Consider the following 6,000-nt stretch of genomic DNA (forward strand, 5'->3'; position numbering starts at 1 on the left):
TCTTCAAATATATGTATATATATATATATATATGTTTCTAAATGAATGAATGTTTTATTTCATTATTTTGGATGTATGAAAATAGGATCAAGCATATGATTATTTTGTGTTTTTTTTTTTATGTAAATGATGGATCATGCTTATAAATGAAATGAGAAAATGATTTATGTTTAAGGAACGATTTTATGATAGCTATGTTTTATATCCGTGTGAAGTGGGATCATCGACACCAAAACTAATTCTACGACCCTAGCTAATGGGGAGTAGTAGTTAGCATAGACATGATCATACAACCCTGCTCATGGGTTATAGTAGTTAGCGTAAGGCCTTGGCTAGCGGGTTATAATAGTTAGCAATGATCATAATGATGAAATTGTCAATACGGCCAATGTCATGAGTTATAGCAGTGATCGTAACTAATGATAAATTAATGATAATGATAATTTATAATGATGATAATTTACAAAGATTTTAATGATTGATCCATGATTTGGTTTGATTACAATATTTGAATGACACCATATTTTGTAATGATTTATGAATTAACATATTTTGACATTGATTTATAAATTTATGATATATTTAATAGAACGATAATCTTTGAAATATTTTGACATTGTGATTTGAAAAATATTTTGGATGATCTATATGATATGTATGAAAAAAGATGCTTGATCTAGTAAGGTGTGTGAGCTTATACTTGTTGAGCTATGGTTTGCTCATTTCCCTTTTACCTTTTTTTTACAGCTGAGTAAATGATAAATTGGGTTAGTCTTGTGAGAAGTTGAAGATCAAAATGGGAAAGATTACTTAGTCATTAGAGACAATGTTGGCCAATGAGATATTATTAATGGTTTTATTTTTTATATAGTTTGTATTTCAATATGTAGAGATGTATCATTAGTTGGATTAATGATATAAATTTTACTTGATAGATTATTTTATTGAAATTTTAGAATAGTTAAGAAAGAAAGCTTCATATTACATTGAGGTTTTACTTTAAGGAAATATGGTCGTGTTGTGTCTTGTTCTTGAGGCGTGACATAAAGTGGCATCAAAGCTTAAGTTATGATTTTTAGAAAATTTTTAAAAGTTAGACTATGGTGAGATTTTTTTTAAAAGCCAAAGTTATGTTTCTTGGAGATTTTCTAAGAGTTCAAGTTATGATCTTTAAACTATATGAGAGGTTAAAGAGCTTATATTATGATTTTGAGAATTTTCTAAGAACTACAATTATGATCTTCGGATTAACGATGATTTTCAAATAATGTAATGTATGATCCTTACATTGAAAGAGTTATTATGTGAGCATGATTATGATCTAAATACTATGTGGAGAATTTTAAGAATTTAGATTATGATCTTTGGATAATGTGATGATTTTCCAAGGACATAACTTTGATTCATAGACTATAGTGGTGAGTATAAGTAAATGATTTGATGAATTTTGGAGTAGTTAAAGTTTCGATGAATTTTGAGGAATCAATGATTCAATGAATTCTTGGTGTAATTATTTGGTTGATATTTACATATTGCTTTTGGATCTTGTAGTTAAGAGAAAGTGTAATTACTTTGATTTAGTGTGATTTTATAAGTTGGAGAGATTTTCGATATGAGTTATAATGAGACATATTTAATGAGTTAAAGGATTATTTAAGAGAAAGATTTGATCATTGGAGATCTTATGGGTTTAAGAAAAGACCTTCGATTTAATGAGATTTTAAAGTTATTTGATTAGTGTTAAGTGAATCCTTGATCATGGATTAAGATTGGAAGAGGAATGTACATTGTTAGAATTAAAAGTATAAAATATAGGAGTTTGAATGAAATGATGTTTTGAAATTTTTAAGTAATTATTTAAGGGTTATAATGTTTGAGACTTTATCTTGATTGATTTAATCTGAAATATGATAATTGTGGTAAATAGTTTATTATATGTGAAAAAGGATATTCACTTGATTTGATTCTACATATTTATTGAGAAAGTATTTAAGGTTTGATCATTCGAGTTGGACGTTTGTATAGTTAATTTGAAGCTTGATCATTAAATTTCTACTCGGGGTGTATTGATTTTTTTTTTTATGGCTAAAGTGATTAATTTGTGGTTATAGTTTCTAATTGAAGTATACTATTGGATTCCTTTGAATTTTTTATTTATAGAGAACATTACCTATTGTGGTACAAGGCTGTGTACTTAGCAAAGAATTAAATTTGTGGATAAAAATTAAAATTGTGGTTATCTAGATGATTTAGTAAGGAAGTTGGTTTTGAAGAAGTAATTGATTTACAGAAAAATATATATGTTTTGGCTAAGAATAATTGTTTAAAATCTTACAAGTGTAGAAGATTGTTTGAAATCTTATAAATGATGATTTTGTGTACTTGGTGATGTTGAGTATACACTTGATTTTAGAGAAATTTGAGAAAATTTCTGAAATAATGTGATGTTTTTAGTTATTGTTCATAACTATAATTTCAACATGAATTCAAGTATTTGGAGTTTTTATTGTTTAAATTCTATAAAAGAATTTTGCTTATGGATTATGATGCACAGGTTTTGACTTTGACTTGGAGATGATAACAATATATTTGATAAAAAAAATTTTGAGACATTATGATGTTTGTGGGGATTATGAAGAATCAATTGTTATATGATAATTGGTCTATTAAATCAAAAAGAACAATATTCAAAATTGGAGACAACTTGGGTAACCAAAGATTTATGTTTGAATTTACATAGTGTAAATTTATGGATATGATCTATTGCATTGATTTCATATGTATTCTAATGGTTAATTGATAGAAAATTTCATATTGTTGGTAAAGAAGAAAAGAAAATTAAAAGTACCATGTGATATCTTTTTGGTAACTAAAGGATTTGTTGATATTATTATTCAACTTTAAAGTTGTATATGGTTATGAATATCCAGCGTAAAGCAAATTACATGAAATTTTGTGGACATATGTTTTTCTTGTCATGAAATATGTTATGAAAGTTAATTTGTTATTCTAGAGTTTTACTAGAAAGAAATATCAGAGTATGTAACGGAAGCTTGATTTGGTTTAAGTTAGAAATTCTTGGGCTATTATTAGTCAAAAAAATGATGAATCTTTAATAAATAAAGATTAATGGATTTTTTATATCAATATTTTAGATAAGAATATTTTGTGTTCCTTTTAGTTTTAGAGGTTTTATTGATGGTAGACATTCTTCTAAGCAATGTTTAAGTCATGACTTGAAGAGAGAAACCTTTTATAACAATAGTCATATGACTAACATTCAATGATTCATTTTGAGGTTTTGTGTGAAAGTAGATCTAAATCTCAAACTTATTGGGATAAGAATGAGTAAAAAGAAACTTTTGTTTCTTGAATTTATGGATCAAATGGTTGATGAATTTTAGTTCATTAAGGAATGGTTTACGGCTAGAGCTTAAGCTTCATGAGGGTGGCACATTACATTTTGGGAATAGGTTGTGTGTACCAATTGATTTTAAGCTGAACTGAGAGATCTTGAAGAAAGCACATGAGTCTCAATTCATTATACATCCGGAGGTATTAAGATGTATAAGGATTTGAAAGAAAGTTTTTACTAGAATAACATGAAACAGGAAATAACTCAGTTATAATCTAATGTCTAGGGTGTCAGCAAGTTAAAACTAAACACCAAAGACCATTAGGATTGTTGCAACCTTTGAAGATACCGAAATGGAAATGGGAGCACATCTCTATGGATTCATGATGGGATTGCCTAGATCATCGAAAGGGAATAATGCAGTGTGGGTAGTTGTTGATAGACTCAGTACTTGATAAACTAACATAATTATACATGGATGAAATTATCTAATTGCATGGAATCTAGTAAGTATTGTTTCAGATAAAGATTCTAGATTTGTCTTTAAATTTTGGGTAAGCTAGCAACGAGTTACGAGGATAAATTTGAAACTGAGTACAACTTTTCACCCTTAGATAGATAGGCAAATAGAGAGACTTAAAGCAATACAAGATCATTAAAAGAGTTGGGCAGACAAGAAGAGAAAGGAGTTAGAATTTCAATAAGAGGACTATGTCTTTTTAAAAGTGTTACCCATAAAAAGTGTTATACGATTTGGAAAGCAAGGAAAGTTAAGCCTTTGTTATATAAGACTATTTGAAATTCTCGATAAGGTGGGAGAAGTTGCATACAGGATAGCCTTGCCACCTTAGCTATTTGATGTACACAATGTTTTTCATGTGTCCATGTTGAGAAAATATGTTTTTAACCCAAGCCATGTGGTAGAGTATGAACCTTTAGAAGCTCAAGAAAATTTAACATACTTGGAATATCCTATCCGAATAGTTAATCAAAAAAAGCAGGTCTTGAGGCACAAAACTATTCCCTTTATAAAAGTTCAATGGAGCAATCATACACCAAGAGAAACAACTTGGGAAATGGAAAATGATATGAAGAAACGACATCCTCAATTATTCAAAAATGAAGGTAAATCAAGTTTCAAGGGCGAAACTTTTTATAAGTTGGGGAGAATATAATACTCATAAAAAGGGACTATTTTAAGTATTTTATAAGTTAAGGGACTCTTTATTAAAGAATGGGAAACACAAAGGACCTATTGATAAATAACCTAATTTTTTTAATAGGGTTAGCTTATTCTACAATTTTTGGTCGATGACTAATTGAAAGAAAAACAAGGGCTTATTTCTCTTCTGTTTCTTATATAGAAAAGACATCAAAGGATTCCAAATGAAGGGTAACAACAGAAATTTGCAAGAAAAACTGTCTGTCAGAGGTGAGTAAATAATTTCTTTCAATTTTGGAGTGTTGATTGTTAAGTTTTAAGGTGTAATTTGTAATCGAAAAATCCTAAAATTTTAGGGTTTCCATTATCCCTCTTCAAGATTAGTTTGGGCAATAATTTAGACTTTAATTAGGGTCTAATTAAGTATTGAGAAAGTTTGATAATGTGATTTTATTGCTGTAAAACTAGAAAACAGAAATTTGATGGAGATAGAAAGGAAAACTTTTATTTCGTATGAACCTTAATATAAACTCTAGTGTTTGCAATGATATATTAGGATAATATTCTATATTAAGAGATAAATACTACTATAGTTATTAATATCGTTGTAAAGCTTGCTGAATTTACATTCCAAGGAAATAAACGAGAGTCAATTTTAAGCTCTTTATGAAGAGTAGTTTACTATTTACTTAAGGATGTGCAGGCTACCTAGTAGCAGCAGTAGGGAGGAATTACAAAACTCCTTTTAATTTTTATACAAGGAATTATGTATTGAGCCATGTTTGAAAAGATCATTGAGTCTATTTTTCAACAAAATAAGCAGAATTGAATTTGGAGCTTCTTATGAATAAATGTGTAATTTTTATTAGAAGGTGCATAGGCTATCTGGCAACAGCATATGATGTGGATTTTAAATATTATTATAATTAATCCATAAGGAATCACGAGATGGGCCATATATGGTTAGAAAGCTTATCGAGTCTAGTTTCTAATATGTTAAAAAGATTTCGATTTCGAGTTGGAATCTTAAGATATGGTCATTTTAGTGAAAATAGCATAGGCTACCAGAATTAGTTGAGTTAATTCTTGTTTAACTTAATTATTTTTGCTATAATTGGTCTCAAAAAATGGGTTGATTAATTACTATTATGTTGAAATGATCTTGAATAGGCCATTAATTATTTTGGGGGAAAAACTAAATGGTGAAATCGAAAGGAGGTAAATAGAATCTCACACACTTTACTTGTCTTCAAATTTATGTATAAATATATATGTTTCTAAATGAATGAATGTTTTATTTCATTACTTTTCATGTATGAAAATAGGATCAAGCATATGATTATTTTGTGTTTTTTCTATATAAATGATGGATCATGCTTATGAATGAAATGAGAAAATGATTTATGTCTAAGGAAGGATTTCATGATAGCTATGTTTTTATATCCCTAGGAAGTGGGATTATTGACACCAGAACTAGTTCTAT

The sequence above is a fragment of the Durio zibethinus genome, chromosome 12, assembly GCF_047325235.1.
Source record: "Durio zibethinus cultivar Kanyao isolate XHJ-2024 chromosome 12, ASM4732523v1, whole genome shotgun sequence".
Lineage (NCBI taxonomy): Eukaryota > Viridiplantae > Streptophyta > Magnoliopsida > Malvales > Malvaceae > Durio > Durio zibethinus.